Genomic DNA, 19,929 nt, shown 5'->3' on the forward strand with positions numbered 1-19,929 from the left:
TTTCACAGCTGCAGGACAAGTTCGAGCATCTTAAAATGATCCAACAGGAGGAGATAAGGAAGCTTGAAGAAGAGGAAAAACAACTGGAAGGAGAAATCATAGATTTTTATAAACTGAAAGCTGCCTCGGAAGCACTGCAGAGTCAGCTGAGTACCGATACAAAGAAAGACAAAATCTAAGAAATAATAGTTTCTCTTACTATTCTATCTGAGAGCCTTATCATTCTACATTCCATCTTCCTGAGGGGCCCAAGGAAGAGTGGAAACGCTCAACAGGTTCACCTTGCCTGCTGCCTAGACAGAGCTGATTTACCAAGACAGGGGAATTGCCATGGAGAATAATTCACACAGAGGTGGCTGTGCTGGAGACCTGAGTTTTATTATTACTCAAATCAGTCTCCCTGAGCATTCAGTTATCAGGGATTTTGTTTGTTTGTTTGTTTGTTTGGAGACAAAGTCTTGCTCTGTCACCCAGGCTGGAGTGCAATGGCGCGATCTCGGCTCATTGCAACCTCTGCCTCCCAGGTTCAAGCGATTCTCCTGCCTCAGCCTCCAGAGTAGCTGGGATTACAGGCATGTGCCACTGCGCCTGGCTAATTTTGTGTGTTTAGTAGAGACAGAGTTTCCCCATGTTGGTCAGGCTGGTCTTGAACTCCCGACCTCAGATTATCCTCCCGCCTTGGCCTCCCAAAGTGCTGGGATTACAGGCGTGAGCCACTGCACCCGGCTTTCATCAGATTTTTCTAAAAACCAAGTGGGAAATCCCCTGTGGTCCCCAAGATGGATTCGGCCCCTGGACCATATCTTGTGATTTTCAGAATGAGAGGCTGGAGGGAGTCCTCAGCCTGTATCTTCAGCGGCAATAGCGCTCTCAGCCACAAGAGGGGGATATGTGCTCAAGACCTGTCGGGCCCCGGATGCCCTGGTTCAGCTTCCAGCCTCCTTCCCTGTTGCCTGCCACCCCACACACTGTTTTTGGACAGCAGTGGGCTTATGTCAGCTGTGATTGTGTTCACTCACCTCAGCCACCGGCAGAACTTCCTGCATGCTGCTTTTTTCCTTTTTTTTTTTTTTTTTTTTTTTTTGAGATGGAGTCTTGCTCTGTTACCAGGCTGGAGTGCAATGGTACAATCTTAATTCGTGGCAACCTCTGCCTCCCAAGTTCAAGCGATTCTCTTGCCTCAGCTTCCCAAGTAGCTGGGACTATAGGCACCCACCACCAAGCCTGGCTAATTTTTTGTGTTTTTAATAGAGACAAGGTTTCACCATGTTGGCCAGGCTGGTCTCGAACTCCTGACCTCAGGTGATCCACCCGCCTTGGCCTCCCAAAGTGCTGGGATTACAGGCGTGAGCCACTGCACCCAACCTGAATTTGGCGAACCTTTGGACAGCTCTCCCCTTGTGTTGTAGCCTCGGGCTTTGCGGGTCATCTCCCCCAGCTTCACACTCTTCACTGGTTTCCCATCATTGCCCAGGACCCAGTCTGAACTCCTAATGAGGCCTGTCAGGCTCTGATGCCCTGGCCCCACTTCCGGCCTTTTTCCCTGCTGCAGCCACCCCACGTACTGTTACTAGACAGCTCTGGGCTCATGTCAGCTGCAATTGCGATCACTCATCTCTGCTACCAGCAGACCCTACTGTATGCACCTTTCCAGAAGGATCTTCACAGCATTTCTTTATTTTATTTATTTATTTATTTATTTATTTATTTATTTATTTATCGAGATGGAATCTCACTATGTGGCCCAGGCTGGAGTGCAGTCGCACGATCTCGGCTCACTGCAACCTCCACCTCCCGGGTTCAAGAGATTCTTCTGCTTCAGCCTCCCAAGTAGCTGAGATTACAGGCACACGCCACCACACCCAGCTAATTTTTATATTTTTAGTAGAGATGGGGTTCCACCATGTTGGCCAGGATGGTTTCAATCTCTTGACCTTGTGATCCGCCCACCTCAGCCTCCCAAAGTGTTGGGATTACAGGTGTGAGCCACCACGCCCAGCCTTCCCAGTATTTCATAAGCAGCTACCTCTTTCCAGAAGTCTCCCTCCACCCTGTGAGTGTGTGTAATTCTCTGAGCTTCTATTGAGCCCACTGAGCCCCTGTCACACCACTTAGCATGCTCAGATGGAAGCTCCATGAGGGTGAGCACATGTCAGCCTCATGTACACACATGCCCAGCACCTCGATACCGTGCTTTGCACACCACAGGGCTCAGTAAGGATTTTATTAAATATGGCCAGGTACAGTGGCTTGCACTAATCTCAGTAATTTGGGAGGCCAAGGTGGGAGGATCACTTGAAACCAAAAGTTTGAAACCAGCCTGGGCAACATACTGAGACCCCATCTCTTCAAAATATTAAAAACTTGGCCAAGTGTGGTGGTGTGTGCCTGTAGTCCCAGCTACTCAGGAGGCTGAGGTGGGATAGTCGCTTGAACCCAGGAGTTCAAGGTGCAGTGAGCGATGATTGTGCCACTGCACTCCAGCCAGGCTGGCAGAATGAGATTCTGTCTCTAAAAAAAATTGACTAAATTTAGTCAGTGGAAACCAGTGTGAATGAGGGAGTGAATGAGTGTATTCTTCCCTGTTCCCTGAGAAGGGTCTGCAAAAGCCAGTGCACTTCCTTCCATCCCCTTCCCTCCCTGTTCACCGGGTGCCTCTCATTGTCTCCCAAGCCTCTGCAGACACATCCCAAGGAACAATGCTGCTGAAGGACTAGTTCTGTTCCTTGTGATGGTGGAAAGAAATGGGATTTGGGCTGGGCGCAGTGGCTCACACCTGTAATCCCAGCACTTTGGGAGGCCGAGGCAAGAGGATTGTTTGAGGCCAGCCTCGGCAACATAGTAAGACTCCCATCTCTACAAAAAACAAAGATTAGTCAGGTGTGGTGGTACATGCCTGTAATCCCAGCTGCACAGGAGGCTGAGGCAGGATGATAGCTTGAGCCCAGAAGGTTGAGGCTGCAGTGAGCTATGATCACGCCGGTGCACTGCAGCCTGGGTGACAGGTGGATCCTGTCTCTAAAAAATAAAAAGAGGCCAGGCACGGTAATTCCAGCACTATGGGAGGCCAAGGTGGGTGGATCACCTGAGGTCAGGGGTTCGAGACCAGTCTGGCTAACGTGGTGAAACTCCATCTCCCCTAAAAATACAAAAATAAGCTGGGTGTAGTGGGCGGGTGACTTCGCTGTGCTGGTAAAACGTATGGGGATTCCCACCCCCTGCAGCACGCCATCCCATTTGCCAGGTGCGGTGACTCACACCTGTAATCCCAGCACTTTGGGAGGCCAAAGCAGGCAGATCACCTGAGGTCGAGAGTTCGAGATCAGCCTGGCTAAATGGTGAAACCCCTAGCTTTGCTTAGAGAAGCCAGAAAGAGGCGCAGTGGCTCAGGCCTGTAATCCCAGCACTTTGGGGGGCCGAGGTGGGCAGATCACGAGGTCAGGAGTTCAAGACCAGCCTGACCAACACGGTGAAACCCTGTCTCTACTAAAAATACAAAAAATAGTTGAGTGTGGTGGCCCACACCTGTAATCCCAGCTACTTGGGAGGCTGAGGTAGAAGAATCACTTGAACCCAGAAGGTGGAGGTTGCACTGAGTCGAGATTGCGCCACTGCACTCTAGCCTGAGTGACAGAGCAAGACTCCATCTCAGAAAAAAATAAAAAATAAAAATAAATAAATAAAAGAAATGGGATTTGGAGGAAGGCTGACCCAGTCTCAGAACTGGCTCTACCACTTACCAGCTGTGCAGGTACCTTATTTTCTCCATTTGCAAAGTGAGGAAAACAGGACCAAGCTTGCAGGGTTGCTGTGAGACATTGCCTGCCAGCTTGACACGCGGTAGTCAGTCTTTATATCAGGGTCTTCCTCCATCTTTCCCAGTGTCCCCGCCTAAGCTCCCTCCCCTATGGAATCTTGGGACACACACACTCCTGTAATCTCAAGTAGCGGCCGCTACTTCCTGACCCAACACCGTCCTCTCCAAGGTTACCCTATTCTCTATCCTCCCACAAAGAGTAGTGCCAGGCACAGAACAGATGCTCCAAAGATAAAAAGAATGAAGGAATGAATGAAGCAGCCATCACAGTATCCCCTGGGGCATGTTCCCCAGTAGCCACCAGTCTCTTTTATTTGTGTGTGAAACAGAGTTACTCTGTCACCCAGGCCAGAATGCAGTGGTGTGATCTCGGTTCACTGCAACCTCCGCTTCTGCCTCCTGGGTTCAAGTGATTCTCCTGCCTCAGCCTCACAGGTAGCTGGGATTACAGGCACCCACCACCATGCCTGGGTTTTTTTGTTTTGTTTTGTTTTTTGAGACGGCGCCTCACTCCATCACCAGGCTGGAGTGCAGTGGCGCAATCCCAGTTCACTGCAACCTCCAACTCTCAAGTGATTCTCCTGCTCAGCCTCCCGAGTAGCTGGGATTATAGGCACACACCACCACGCCCAGCTAAGTTTTGTATTTTTAGTAGAGATCAGATTTCACCCCCACCTCAGCCTCCCAAAGTGGTGGGATTACAGGTGCGAGCCACTGTACCCAGCCAAAAATCACTTTCTAAATTTGCCCCTTTCATCTGAAATGTTTTCCTCTTGTGAATGTTTTATGTCATGTGTACCCTTAGGCCCCCCTGACAGCCCTCCTGAGGCCGCCTCTGCAGCCTTCATTATATGTGATCGGAGCACCCCAAGAGCTTCATCATCTGTGACGAGCATCTGTCCTCTCTCCAGTCGGAACCATCAGCTGATGAATAAGGGCTGTTTCTTCTCAAATGATTACCACCCCCAATTCATTACATTGCAAAGACTGAGCTCAGAATGGCTTGTCTGATGCTTGATGCAGTTGTGCTTTTTTGGAATGCCATTCATTGAGGATGCAAGTTCTCTCCCATGTGATGCTCTCAGGTGCAAGCTGTGACATGGTTCCATGTGCTTCTGTGCTTTGTCCTCCCCTGTGATTTTTGTGTCTCCAATAACAGCTCGCCTCCGTCTGAGGATTTTTCTCCACTGGTGCCATTCATTGGGAGTCTCTGTACTATGAATTATGAGATGAATGGAAATTTTCCCTCATTCATAATATTCGAAGCTTTCCTCTGCTCTGTGAGTTCTTTGATATTCTACTGGAAATCCTGACCAAGTGTTTTGCCATGTGTATCAGGCCAGTAGAGTTTAGGCTTAGAGTCTGCAGTTTCCCCAAAGTGGTACCTTTTTTTTTTTTTTTTCAAGGGGTGGGGTCTTGCTCTGCATTCCTAGGCTGGAATGCAGTGGCATGATTATAGCTCACTGCAGCCTTGACCTCCTGGGCTCAAGTGATCCTCCCACCTCAGCTTTCTGAGTAGCTGGGACTACAGGCACACACCAGCATACCTGGCTAATTTTTAAATTTTTTATAGAGTTATGGTCTCACTGTGTTGCCCTGGCTTGTCTTGAACTCCTGGGCTCTAGCAATCCTCCCATCTCGGCCTCCCAAAGCACTGGGATTACAGGTATGAGCCACCGTGCTCAGCCCAAACTCTATTCTGAGTGCCGTGTCATTGCTGATGGTCAGCGCCCCCTGGAATACAGCGGGGTGCCCACCCCTGCCACTCCGCGTTCTGCCCATCCTTTAAGCCTGGCCCAAAGCCCCCTGTTTCCTAAAGCCTTCCTGGGATGCTGCGAGCCTGAAGCCCCGCTCTCCCGCTTCCCTTCTGTGAGAATTCACGGCCTGTGAAACCCATTTAACACTCATGCCACATTTAGCCCTTCATTATCTTTTGATGACTTTTTCTTCCCAAGCAGACTGAAAGATCTTTGAAGAGGGGCCTCCCCTTGTCCTCTGGATGGTCCAATAATCCTTTGCACCCCGAGACACTCAGGGTGGCTTGGCGGCCTGTGTAGACAGGCAGACTGCTTGTAACTGTCACGATGTCATCTAGGCAGACGGGTTTGTGGTGCAGGGTGTTTACCTTCCACTGAAGATGTAGTCTGCCTTCTTCAGGGTGGCTGCCCCTTGAAGGTCACACAGGGAGGAAGGTGATCTTATACTTACTGCTACCCCTTCCTCCCCTCCCAACCTCCAGCCCCAGGCAGGCCAGCCGCACTAGCCAAGGTGGCCGATGCTTGGTCTCTGCAGCCTCAGCTCTGCCTGAGAGGTGTTGCTAGTTGCCCTACATTGCACTAGGCCCTGGGAGCGATTTTGGGGATGGAAAGGCAAGGAACAAGCAAGAAGTCAGTATTGTTGGCCAGGTGCGGTGGTAGCTCCCACCTGTAATCCCAGCACTTTGGGAGGACAAATTGGGCAGATCACCTGAGGTCAGGAGTTCAAGACCAGCCTGGCCAACATGGTGAAACCCCATCTCCACTAAAAATACAAAAAATAGCCAGGTATGGTGGTGCACACCTGTAATCTGAGCCACTCAGGAGACTGAGGCACTAGAATCGCTTGAACCCGGGAGGTGGAGATTGCAGTGAGCTGAGAGCATTCTACTGCACTTCAGTCTGGGTAACAGAGAAAGACTGTCTTAAAAAAAAAAAAATAGAAGTCACCATTGCTGCGGAGCTGTCCAATCACAGTCCTAGTTAAGTATGACCAGCTCAGGGACCACCCTCGATGTGAACCTGGGGCTCCTTGAAGGCAAGGCTATGCCTTAGGCTTGTCTGTGTGTCCACAGTGTCCAGCTCAGCATCTGGCTCATAGTACGTATGCATTCAGTATCTGCTGAATGAACGTTGCACTCTGGTTCCCAGGCAGCCAAGGAGTTCATGGAGGTAGCAAGGAGAACAGACCTTGAGGATTGTACTGAAATGTCCCACCTGTGTCTGCTCCTGCCCCCAGGGAGGACATCATCCCTTTGGTATATGGCTAAGTTCTGGGTCTCAGGGACACAGAACAGAAAAGGCCTCTCTCGTCTTTTGTTGGTGGTGAAATGTCAATCTCCCCTGAAAAAAAGGGAACATATTTTGTGTACAAGTCCAGAGTTGTTTTTGTTTGTTTGTTTTTGAAATGGAGTCTTGCTCTGTTGCCCAGGCTGGAGTGCAGTGGTGTGATCTCAGCTCACTGCAACCTTCGCCTCCTGGGTTCAAGCAATTGTCCTGACTCAGTCTCTCGACTAAGCTGGGATTGCAGGCAGGTGCCACCATGCCCAGCTAATTTTTGTATTTTTAGTAGAGATGGAGTTTCACCAGGTTGACCAGGCTGGTCTCAAACTCCTTACCTTATGATCTGCCCACCTTGGCCTCCCAAAGTGCTGGGATTACAGGTGTGAGCCACCATGCCCGGCCAAGTCCAGAGTTTTATATAGCCTTGGACCTCTCTTCTAACTTTAAAAGCTATTAGCTGGGCACGGTGGTTCACACCTGTAATCCCAGCACTTTCAGAGGGCGAGGCAGGCGGATCACCTGAGGTCAGGAGTTGGACACCAGTCTGGCCAACATGGTAAAACCGCAACTCTACTAAAAATACATAAATTAGCTGAGCGTAGCAGCATGCACCTGTTATCCCAGCTACTTGGGAAGCTGCGGCAGAAGAATTGCTTGAACCTGGGAGGTGGAGGTTGCAGTGAGCCAAGATCACACCACTGCACTCCAGCCTGGGTGACAGAGCAAGACTTTGTTTAAAAAAAAAAAAAAACCTAGTAAGTTCAATATGTTCTTGGCATCTTGATACAGATAGTAAGAACTAGTTCTTAGTGTTGGCACTGCCTGTGAGAACTGCATTTCCTAGAAAGCCAAGTTTTCCACACTGCTGAACTTTGATTTGCTGAACATGTCAGCAGGTCATTGAGCATTCAGGAAAGAAGGAAAGGGAGTTCCCTGGCCAGCTGCCTATCCATCTGCTTACCAGAGGTCCATGTATTTTACCCAGTTCTCTCCAGGCCACAGGAGACAGCCGTTGCTGGCTTCATTGCTGCAGTCCTGGAATTGTATAACTGGAATGCCATTTACAGTGAGCCTCCAGAATAACCTCAGCCAGGCGTGGTGGCTCACGCCTGTAATCCCAGCACTTTGGGAGGCCAAGGTGGGCAGATTACTTGAGCCCAGTAGTTTGAGACCAGCCTGGGCAACATGGTGAAACCCCATCTGTACTAAAAACACAAAAATTAGCCTGGCGTGGTGGTGTGCACCTGTAATTCCAGCTACTTGGGAGGCTGAGGCAGGAGAATCACTTGAACCTGTAAAGCAGAGGTTACATTGTGCCACTGCACTCCAGCCTGAGCAACAGAGTGAGACTCAGTCTCAAAAAAAAAAAAAAAAAAAAAAAAAACCCTCTCAAATCCCTCCTTTGATGATGATCCCCAGGCCAAATTGGATAAGAAATTACAAAAACAGGTGGAGGTGGCAGAGATTGAAATTAAGAACCAGGCAAGGCGTAGTGGCTCATACCTGTACTCCTGCACTTAGGGAGGCCACAGCAGGAGGATCACTTGAGTCCGGAGTTCTGGACTGGCCTGGGCAACATAGCAAGACCCTGTCCCTGCAAACAATAATATTTAAAAATTAGCCAGGTATAGTGGAGCATGCCTGTAATCCCAGCTACTCAGGAGGCTGAGGTAGGAGGATTGCTTGAGCCCAGAAGGTCGAGGTGGCAGTGAGTTGTGATACGCTGCACTCCAGCCTAGGTGACAGATCAAGACCCTGAGAGAGAGAGAGAGGGAGAGAGGAGGAAGAAAGAGGAGGAAGAAAGACCAGGTGAAGGCTATTGGAGAAGCTAGAGATCCCCATGGGGGTAGCAAAGGCCATTCTAAACAGAATGGGAGGGCCAGGCATGCCTGTAATCTCAGCACTTTGGGAGGCCAAGACGGGCGGATCACTTGAGGTCCAGAGTTCAAGACCAGTCTGGCCAACATGGTGAAACCCTGTCTGTACTAAAAATATGAAAGTTAGCAGGGCATGGTGATGCAGACCTATAATTCTAGTTACTCAGGAGTTAGGCTAAGACAGGAGAATTGCTTGAACCCAGGAGGTAGAGGTTGCAGTGAGCCATGATCAAGCCATTGCACTCCAGCCTGGGTGACAAGAGTTAGACTCCAACTCAAAATAAATAAATAAATAAATAAAGAGAATGAGAAGCTTCTATGAAATTGCTCAAGAAACTGGATCTAGATGGAGAGCTGTAAAGATACCCCTACCCCATCCCCAGTCCCCACAATGGAGGGCACCAAATCCCTGTTCAAAAGAGCCAAGCCAGTGCCCTGAAGTTCTAGCTGGGTCTCTTACTGGGCCTTTGGCCCTCACTTGCCAAGTGCATAAGCGACTCATAATTGCAGTCCCCGTCATGCATCCAGGGCCAGCGGTGCCAATTGTTTCCCATACAGTATCTCATTTAGTCCTACCAGCAACCCTGTGAGAGAGGTGTGTTTCTATCCTCTTGTTACAAATGAAAAAAAAAAAAAAAAACTTAAAAAGGCTAAATAACTTGTCCGAAGTCATGCAGCTAGTAAGTAGAAGAGCAGAGGTTCAAATCCAGCTCTGCCCATTACCCATGCTTCTAAAAGTTCTCATTTTTCCATTGAGGAATTTTAAAATTCCATTTACTGGAAGAACCAGCCCATTTTCTGTCTGTAACAGGGCCATCTTGAAATAGTCCTGCCTCCACAGTTCCTTCTTCAGCCTGTCAAAGCCACAAAAAGTTTCCCAAGGCCAGGCACAGTGATTCATGCCTGTAATCCCAGCACTTTGGGAGGCCAAGGTGAGTGGATCACCTGAGGTCAGGTGTTTGAGACCAGCCTGGCCAACATGGAGAAATCCCATCTGTACTAAAAATATAAAAATTAGCCAAGTGTGGTGGTGCATGCCTGTAATCCCAGTTACTTGGGGGCTGAGGCAGAAGAATCGCTTGAACCCAGGAGGCAGAGGTCACAGTGAGCCGAGATCATGCCATTGCACTCCAGCCTGGGTAACAGATCAAGACTTCAATTCAAAAAGAAAAAAAAAATTAGCCAGGCATGGTGACGCACATCTGTGGTCCCAGCTGCTCAGGAGACTGAGGCAGGAGAATCGCTTGAATCTGGGAGGTAGAGGTTATAGTGAACCGAGATCGCACCACTGCACTCCAGCCTGGGTGACAGAATGAGACGCAAAAAAAAAAAAAGTTTCCCAATATCCTAAATCCAGTGGGCAAGAAACACTTCCAATCACTATTGAAGCCATGTTCATGAGCGAACTCAAGCTTTCTAACTGCAGCCACTGGAATTTCTGCTGTGGGAATTGGGGGACATTCTTGAGTCATGGAAACCTTAAGGCCGCTGGGACTGAAGAATCTGTGATGATGGCTTCAGCTCCGTGAGGCTTGTGTTCCAGTTTATTTCTGCTCCAGTATGTCCGAGGCCGCCTCTCCTCACAGCAGTTATTGGGGCTGAAATGTCCAAAGTGGCTTTTGCAGTCACGTGACTGGTGCATCATGTTCCTCCATGTGGTCTCTCTCCCTGACAGAGTAGCCGTGTCATCTTGTACAGTTGATGGGCTCTGAGCACCCTCTGTGGATACTCTACACCACTGCACCATCATCTGTGCTACCCCCAGCCCCTCCATGGAAACCGCTGCCCAGGCAGCTATGTCGCACCATGTGACCCTGCCTCTCTGCCATCCCCCAAGCCCCCAAATACACAGTTCATTGGACCAGGATCCCATATAGGCTGGCCAATGATTTTTGAAGTCATCTGGCTCAAAAATGTAGGGAAAGCTGGCCAGGCCAGTCAGATGGCCCCTTTTGGAAACTGGAGCAGAAAAACCAGGCAGTAGAATCAATAAGCAACAAGATGTCCTGCGGGCAAGTAGGGCCTGGTTGGACCAGTGTCCTGGCCAGAATTACACTGGAGAAGAAACTTGGTGATTGAAACAAAACCAAAATAAGCTATGCCTTGGAGAAAATACCCTAGTGGAGGGAAAATGAGCTTGGTTTTGGCAAGAGGATAAAGGAGGACAGAGCAAGAACCAAGCTGGGACTCCACAAAGGGCCAAGAGAAGCCAGCCCAGGGGGACCTCCTGCCTGTGAGTGTCATTGCAGCCAGTTTGCCACTTGTTCCCTTTGCTGTCCGTTGGCTTAGAAGTGGGCGGGTGACTTAGCTGTGCTGCTAAAACATATAGGGATTTCCAGCCCATGCAGCTTGCCATCCCATTTGCCGGGTGTGGTGGCTCACGCCTGTAATCCCAGCACTTTCAGAGGCTGGGGCAGGTAGATCACGAGGTCAAGAGTTCAAGACCAGCCTGGTCAAGATGGTGAAACCCTGTCTCTACTAAAAATACAAAAATTGTGGGCCGGGCATGGTGGCTCACGCCTGTAATCCCAGCACTTTAGGAGGCTGAGGTGGATGGATCACCTGAGGTTGGGAGTTTGAGATCAGCCTCGGAAACGGTGAAACCTGGTCTCTACTAAATATGCAAAATTAGCTGGATGTGGTAGCACATGCCTGTAATCCCAGCTACTTGGGAGGAGGAGGCAGGAGAATTGCTTGAACCTGGGAGGTGGATGTTATGCCTCCACCAGTGAGCCGGGATCATGCCACTACACTCCAAACTGGGCGACAGAGTGAGACTCTGTCTCCAAAAATAATAAAAATACAAAAATTAGCTGGGCACAGTGGCAGGCACCTGTAATCCCAGCTACTTGGGAGGCTGTGGCAGGAGAATCACTTGAACCTGGGTGGCAGAGGTTACAGTGAGCCGAGATCATGCCACTGCACTCCAGCCTGGGCGATAGAGTGAGACTCCATCTCAACAGCAAAACAAAACAAAACAAAAACATATGGGGAGATGGCTGGGACCATCTTGAGACCATGAGGCAACAAGACTAAGGGGAAAAGTCCACATACTGAGGATGGCAGAGCCTATGTCCTCCATGACAGTGTTGAGCCACCATACCTATCCTGGAACCCCCACTTCCAGTCTTACTTATCTGTAAGTCACGTGTCTTTATTTTCTAGGCAGACTTCTGCCACCTGCAGCCTAAAGCATCCCTCACCCCTTCTCAGAACCCCGTGACTGTTGCTGTAACTCCCAATGGAAAATCAACCTAAGTTTAAACATTAGAAATCAAATTATTGCTCATATGGAGGGATTAAGAATCAGGATTGGTCTTAGCCTACAGAGGAATCCCAGCTCTGAGTCCTAACCCTAAGGCCTAGGGGACATAGACAAGGAAAGAAAGAGATATTCACGAAAGTTCCAGACGTCTTTTTCTATTTTGAGACTGAGTCTTGCTCTGTTGCCAGACTGGAGTGCAGTGGTGCGATCTTGGCTCACTGCAACCTCTGACTCCCTGGTTCAGGCAATCCTTCTGCCTCTGTGTCCTGAGTAGCTGAGATTACAGGCAAGTGCCACCACGCCCAGCTAATTTTTTTTTTTTTTTTTTTTTTGTATTCTTAGTAGAGACGGGGTTTCCCCATGTTGGCCAGGTTGGTCTCGATCTCCTGACCTTATGATCCCCCCGACCTTGGCCTCCCAAAGTGCTGGGATTACAGGCGTGAGCTACCTTGCCTGACCTTAGACATCTTCTAAAACAGGACTCAATGATGAATTGTGGCAATTCAGTGGGGCTTTAATGCCTGAGATTTCAAGCATGAGCAAGGGAACTAATTGGAAAAAGTTGATGGCATCCGGAACTAAACTGGCCTAGTGAGAACTAGGCCTTTCAGTTACTCTCCAGCCATCAACCTTAGTGCCACCTTAGATTCTCAGGAATAAGGTGTCCTCAGTTGCCGTTCTCTGTGTGCATAGCCACCGCCCCCCCCACCCCTTGTGCAACTTTGTTCATTCCTCATCTCCCCTACCTCTCCTCTTTTTTCCTACATTTTCTTTCTAGTTTCTCTCTCTCTTTTTTTTCCCTTGTGATGGAGTTTCACTGTCTCCCAGGTTGGAGTGTAGTGGTGCAATCTCGGCTCACTGCAACCTGCGTATCCCAGGTTCAAGCAATTCTCCTGCTTCAGCCTCCTGAGTAGGTGGGATTACAGACATGTGCCACCACACCCGGCTAATTTTTGTATTTTTAGTAGAGATGGGGTTTCACCATGTTGGTCAGGCTGGTCTTGAACTCCTAACCTCGTAATCCACCCGCCTAGGCCTCCCAAAGTGCTGGGATTATAGGCATGAGACACTGCACCTCTTTCTGGCTTCTCTAAGCAAAGCTAGGAACCAAAAATCTACAAAACCTAACTCATTTCTATTAAGAACTCAGTGGGCCAGGTATGATGGCTCATGCCTGTAATCCCAGCACTTTGGGAAGCTGAGGCAGGTAGATCACAAGGTCAGGAGTTCGAGACCAGGCTGGCCAACATATGGAAACCCTGTCTCTACTAAAAATAAAAAAATTAGCCTGGTGTGTTGGTATGTGCCTGTAGTCCCAGCTACTTGGGAGGCTGAGGCAGGAGAATTGCTTGAACCTGTGAGGCAGAAGTTGTAGTGAGCCGAGATTGTGCCACTGCACTCCAACCTGGCTACAGAGTGAGAATCCTTCTCAAAAAACAAACAAAAACAGAACTCAATGGGAGAGTTACTGTAGGGAGAGACAAGGATGTATTGGAAGACTTAGAATGCTGGTTCAAGGACAAGGAATGAGGTTGGTAGGAGAAAAGCAATCAGTTGATGAAGACTAAAGAAAGCTTTCTTCTGGTCTGACTTTTGCCAAACAACATGTTTGTGTGTGTGTGTGTGTGTGTGTGGCTTCAACACAAGAAATATGCCTGATTCTTCCCTTATGGATTAAGAAGCTGAACGCGAGAGCTCTAGCCCGTCCTCTTTAAATCTCTAGTTTTGAAAATAGGAAGCAAAGAGAAACTGGCATTCTCCTAATGTATCTTAGAAATACACATTATTTCATTTTACTCAGACCTGGAGGAAAAGCACCCCCGCTGCATTTTCCCATCTCCAAATAATCTTCAGCATTTGTAGAGATGCGGCCCTGGAAGTTCATCAGCTGTATGGGGTCCACCCATGAGTGTGTTGTGATGACACTAGAATTTGCAACTGCCAGATTCTGGCACCAAACCCAGCACCTCTCAAAGCTGTCCTTCTGCACGCCACATATTGTGTGATGTTTTGAAAGGCAAAGCCAGTGCACCATTGAATCTTGCCTGTTTCTTCATTCCCTCAACAGAGATGTAAGAAATGAAAGCTTTGATTGGGGTTAAAGAAACAAAACAGTTTAAACCCCTACTTTAGTGGGATTAATGCTTTAATGTGAATCTTAGTAAACCCTGAATTCCTCCAGCAAGTTTCCCTATATGTCACTGAGGATTCTCTGAAATCCAGTCAGGAAAAAAACTGGAAGACCTTTTCCCCTTTTCCATCATCAAGGTTTTTCTCTGAGATGAATTAGTCTGATTAGTGCCTAAAAGTTCTCCCATGATCCGTCGAAGCTCATTCGTTTCTTTGTGTGAATTCTCCAATGATGAGAAAGCTAAGCTTGTCCCCAAGTGAATTTCCACACTCATTGTACTGCTAAGACTTCTCTCCAGTGTGGATGCTCTCACATTCCGTATTCCCCACGCTTCCCCGAGTTTTCCATCTTCATTACGTATGACCATTTTAAGTCCCACCCGAATTAGCTGATATCATCTAAGTATGGAACTCTGATTGAAGGTTCTTCCTCACACATTATGCCCACAAGGCCCCTGTCTGCTACAAAATCCCAGATGTCTGATTAGCTCTCAGCACCATCTCAAAGCATTTTTACATCCATTACACACATACGATTTTCTTCCATTGTGAATTCTCTGATGTTGAATGAGCTGTACTTTCCCAAAAGCTCTTGTACATTTCTGCATTGATAGAATCTTTGTTGCATGTGAATTCGCTGATGCTGCATTGGAATGTTGACGATGCCTCCCCCATTTCCACCGATTCTATCCAAAATAAACATTACAGTGTTCAATAGCATGTGAGCCCCAGGGAAAATTGCCTATGTAAATGACAAACATGTTCTCTGTGATATAAACGCTGTAATATTGAATAAATTCTGAATTCTGTTGCACAACTTGGCCATATCATATTTGGAGTTTCTCGCACTTCTAAAACATGTAAATGGAATCATGATTTTTTTCTGTATTCCTGGCACTCAATAGGATGGGGTCCCTAAAATGGTCCTCTACAATGTCCCCATATTTGTAATGGCCAAAGGGGTTCTTCCTGACCCCCACAGAAACAAAATCCACTGAAGACCATGACATTAAAGAGTTTCATTGTTGGGAAGCCAGCTATGCCACATGGGAGATGGAGTTACTACTCAGATCAATCTGGCTAACGGCTTGGAGATTAGGAATTTTTCCAAGATAGTGTTGTGGGCAAGGGGCTGGGGATGGGGCCTACTGATTGCTTGGGTGCAGGAGATGAAATCATAGGGAATTAAAGCTGTCCTCTTGGGCTGAGTCAGTTCCTGAGTGGGGGGCACAGGACTGGTTGGCAGGTGGGGACATCCAGTTGTCAGAAATGCAAAAATTTGAAAAGCATTTTTTCTTTTTCTTTTGAGACAGAGTTTCACTCTTTTTGCCCAGGCTGGAGTACAATGGTGTGATCTCGGTTCACTGCAACATCTGCCTCCTGGGTTCAAGCGATTCTCTTGCCTCAGCCCTCCCTAGTAGCTGGGATTATAGGCATGCGCCACCATGCCCAGCTAATTTTGTATTTTTAGTAGAGATGGGGTTTCTCCACGTTGGTCAGTCTGGTCTTGAACTCCTGACTTCAGGTGATCCACCCACCTCAGCCTCCCAAAGTGTTGGGATTATGGGCATGAGCCACCATGCCCAGCCCTGAAAAGCATTTTTTCTAAACACATATAGATTTGCCCCATTAATCAGATTTTTCTTTTCCTTTTTTTTTTTTTTTAATTTTTATTTAGAGACAGAGTCTTGCTCTGTCACCCAGGCTGGAGTGCAATGGCTAGATCTCAGCTCACTGCAAACTCTGCCTCCTGGATTGTTCAGGTGATTCTCCTGCCTCAGCCTCCCGAGTAACTGGGATTATAGGCACCTGCCACCATGCCCAGCTAATTTTTGTATTTTTCATAGAGTCAGGGTTTCACCATGGTGTCCAGGCTGGTCTCGAACTCCCGACCTCAGCTGATCCACCTGCCTCGGCCCCCCAAAGTGCTGGGATTACAGGCATGAGCCACCACACTTGGCCTACGCTGACTTTTCAAAATGCTTGTGGTAAAAACAAGATAGATATGTTGGAGTTGAAAGGAGCTGGGCACATTCCTCAGCCCCGGGCTCAAAACTCCCTGAGCCTAGCACAAACACATCCCATCCTCCCATCCCACCACCATATATCTCTCAAACTCCCTGAGCCCAGTACAAACACCACCTGGAAAGTCTCCAATAAGGGGACAGCCGTTCAAGGTTACTGAAAGCGCAGGAGCCAAAAGAATTTCTTTGTTCCCCTGCAACTTTTGGGCTATAAAAAACAAACGCTCACATTGTTCGGGGCCCTCTTGTATACTGTGTATAGGAAGGACCAGGTTCGAACTTGTAGTAAAGATCCTTGCCGCTTGGCTTTGACTCTGGACTCTGGTGGTCTTCTTTGGGGAACAAACAGTCTGGGCATAACATCTGGGGGCCCGTCCGGGATTCCCCAAGCCCACCAGACCCCTGGTCAACGGATCTGCTAAGATCGATCTACTGATAGGTGAGCTGGCTCGTCTCCGTTTGTCTGTCTGTGTCTGTGTGTCTGTTCTGAATCTGAATCTGTGACTCGCGAGGTCTGAAACTGAGGCTGGCACAGTCCTGGCGGACGCGCTATAGGACGGCCAGTGGAGACCGGTGGGAGACGTCCCCTGGCTCTCTTCTGATTTAAATTGTGATCTGAGTTGCCGGAGCGCGTTCGCGATCCGGGCAACAGCTGAATCTGACCCCAGTTCCTGGCTGCGCGCTTGCGGTCTGAATTGCCCCGGTCCCCGGGTGCGCACTTGCGGTCTGAATTGCCCCGGTCCCCGGGTGCGCGCTTGCGGTCTGAATTGCCCCAGTCCCTGGGTGCGCGCTTGCGGTCTGAATTGCCCCGGTCCCCGGGTGTGCGCTTGCAGTCTGAATTGCCCCGGTCCCCGGGTGCGCGCTTGCAGTCTGAATTGCCCTGGTCCCCGGGGTCCCCGGCTTCCGGCGCCACGCTCCCGGCCCCGGTCCCCGGGCTCCTGGCTTCCTGTGCCGCGCTCCCGGCCCCGGTCCCCGGGCTGCTGAGGCGCGCCTGCGACTAGCTATCATTAATAAGTCAGATCAGATTTCCTCTATAGGGATTCTAACCCACATTCCTTTACAGGAAGAGACACAGAAAGTGAGACTGGGGAGAGGGAGAAAGTGAGAAGGGAAATCGGAAAGGGGAGGAAACGGCAGACGTGGAAGTCAGAGAGAGAGACAGAAAGAAAAAGAGACTGAGTGTGAAGGAGAAAGGACACGGGATGACAGAGAGAAAGAGAGCGCGCGCGAATGAAATAGCGGGAGAGAGCAGGCGGAGGGGAGGCAGCCGGCACTCACGGGCCTGCTGAAAGGGAAAGTAACTTTGAGGGGCCGGTGGGGCCGACGTGAGGGTGCACTTCGTGGACTAGCCCCCCCCAGCCGCCTGACTCCATGGTGGCTTTACCCCTCCGGGAAATAGGACCCCCAGATGACACAGGAATCCCCAGGCTCCAGTACTGGCCATTCTCCACCAGTGATCTGTATAACTGAAAACTCGGTTTTCAGACAACCCCAAAGATCTACTGGCTTTACTGGATAGTGTCATGTTCACCCACCAGCCCACTTGGGATGATTGTCAGCAGCTCCTCCGAATCTTGTTTACCACGGAAGAGCAAGAGAGAATACAGGTAGAAGCTAGAAAGCTGGTCCCGGGGGACGACGGTCAACCGACTGCCAACCCCGACCTCATAAACGTGACCTTTCCTCTGACCAGGCTGGCATGGGACTACAACACGGCAGAAGGTAGGGGACGGCTACGCCTTTATTGCCAGACTCTAATGGCAGGTCTCCGGGCAGCTGCTCGCAAGCCCACTAATTTGGCTAAAGTATATTCTATTCTGCAAGAAAAGACAGAGAGCCCAGCCACCTACTTAGAAAGATTAATGGAAGCTTTTAGACAGTACACCCCCATAGATCCAGAGGCTCCAGGAAGTCAGGCAGCTGTTGTAATGTCTTTCGTAAATCAGGCAGCCCCAGATATTAAAAGAAAACTCCAAAAATTAGAAGACTTGGAAGGAAAGCAGATTCAGGACCTCCTTCAGATAGCCCAGTGGGTTTACAATAACAGAGATACTCCAGAAGAAAGGCAATTTAAGGCCACTGAAAAAATGACCAAGGTCCTGGCAGCAGTAGTACAGAAAGAGCATCTACAGCCAGAATACACCCAACCCAGGCGGCCCCCCAGGCATGATAATCTGAAAAAAGACCAATGTGCCTACTGCACTGGGTAAGAGACTGCCCCAAAAAGAAACAACGAGGACAGGGACCCCCTAGGTCTACACCCATACTAGTCACTCAAGATGAAGACTAGGGAAGACGGGGTTCGGATCCCCTCCCCGAACCTAGGGTAACTTTGCAAGTGGAGGGGTCCCCGGTCCAGTTCTTGGTCGATACGGGAGCACAGCACTCAGTCTTAGTTAAAACTAATGGAAAATTATCCTCCAGGTCCTCGTGGGTACAAGAGGCCACAGGAGTTAAGAAATACCCATAGACCACACAAAGAACAGCAACCTCGGAGCCAAGAATGTAACCCATTCTTTCCTGGTCATCCCTGAGAGCCCCTGTCCCCTATTAGGGAGAGACCTGCTAACTAAAATGGGAGCACAGATGCATTTCCTCCCTGAGGGGCCCGTCGTGACAAACTCCCACAATCAACCCGTGTCCGTCCTGACTATAACCCTAGAAGATGAATACCGGCTCCACCAGGAGCAAACGTCCCCTGACCAGGACATAGCAACCTGGCTCCAGCAATATCCAGAAGCTTGGGCGGAAACGGGGGGCTTAAGACTAGCAAAACACCGTCCTGCTTTATTTGTTGAACTTAAACCTAGGGCAGACCCCGTGCGGGTACGCCAATACCTGATGCCCCTAGAGGCCAAGAAAGGAATTGCCCCGCATATCTGCCGGCTCCTTGACCAAGGGGTCCTTCGCTCATGCCACTCACCCTGGAATACTCTGTTGTTGCCAGTACGAAAACCTAATAGTGGAGAATACAGACCTGTACAAGACTTAAGAGAAATCAATAAGAGGGTTGTGGATATACATCCAACTGTGCCTAACCCATATACCCTCCTGAGTACCCTAAACCCTAAACATCATGGTACACCGTTTTAGATTTAAAAGATGCTTTCTTCAGTTTGCCTTTAGCCCCTCAGAGCCAAAAGCTCTTCGCCTTCGAGTGGAATGACCCTGATAGAGGCATAAGTGGCCAACTGACATGGACCAGACTGCCGCAAAGATTCAAAAACTCTCCTACCCTGTTCGATGAGGCCCTCCATGAAGACCTGGGATAACAACGACCTTAAACCCTGCCTCGCTGCTGCCCAACCCGGACCTGGACGCCCCACTCCACGACTGCGCCGAGATACTAGCTCAGGTGCACGGAGTTCGAGAAGACCTGCAGGGCCGCCCACTTCCTGACGCCGACCTCGTCTGGTTCACTGATGGGAGCAGCTTCATGCATCAGGGCCAGAGGTACGCTGGAGCGGCAGTGACTTCAGAGACTGAGGTAATCTGGGCAGAACCCCTGCCCCCGGGGACATCGGCCCAGAAGGCCGAATTGATAGCGCTCACCCAAGCTCTTACCTTAGGGGCGGGGAAAAAGCTGACGGTATATACAGACAGCCGATATGCTTTTGCAACAGCGCATATACATGGGGCCATTTACAGGGAGCGGGGGTTACTGACAGCTGAAGGAAAAGAGATAAAAAAACAAGCAAGAAATCCTAGCCCTGCTAACAGCCCTATGGAGGCCAGAAAAGTTAGCCATTGTGCATTGCCCAGGGCATCAGAAACTAAC

At 49.4% G+C, this 19,929-nt stretch overlaps 1 pseudogene; it reads left to right on the plus strand.

Annotated features, from left to right (window-relative positions):
- The window catches only part of LOC139362918 (septin-14-like), a 70,958-nt pseudogene extending 56,014 nt beyond the window's left edge, over window positions 1–14,944 (plus strand).
- Window positions 14,945–19,929: the final 4,985 nt, after the last annotated feature.

The sequence above is a fragment of the Macaca nemestrina genome, chromosome 4 (genome assembly GCF_043159975.1).
Source record: "Macaca nemestrina isolate mMacNem1 chromosome 4, mMacNem.hap1, whole genome shotgun sequence".
Lineage (NCBI taxonomy): Eukaryota > Metazoa > Chordata > Mammalia > Primates > Cercopithecidae > Macaca > Macaca nemestrina.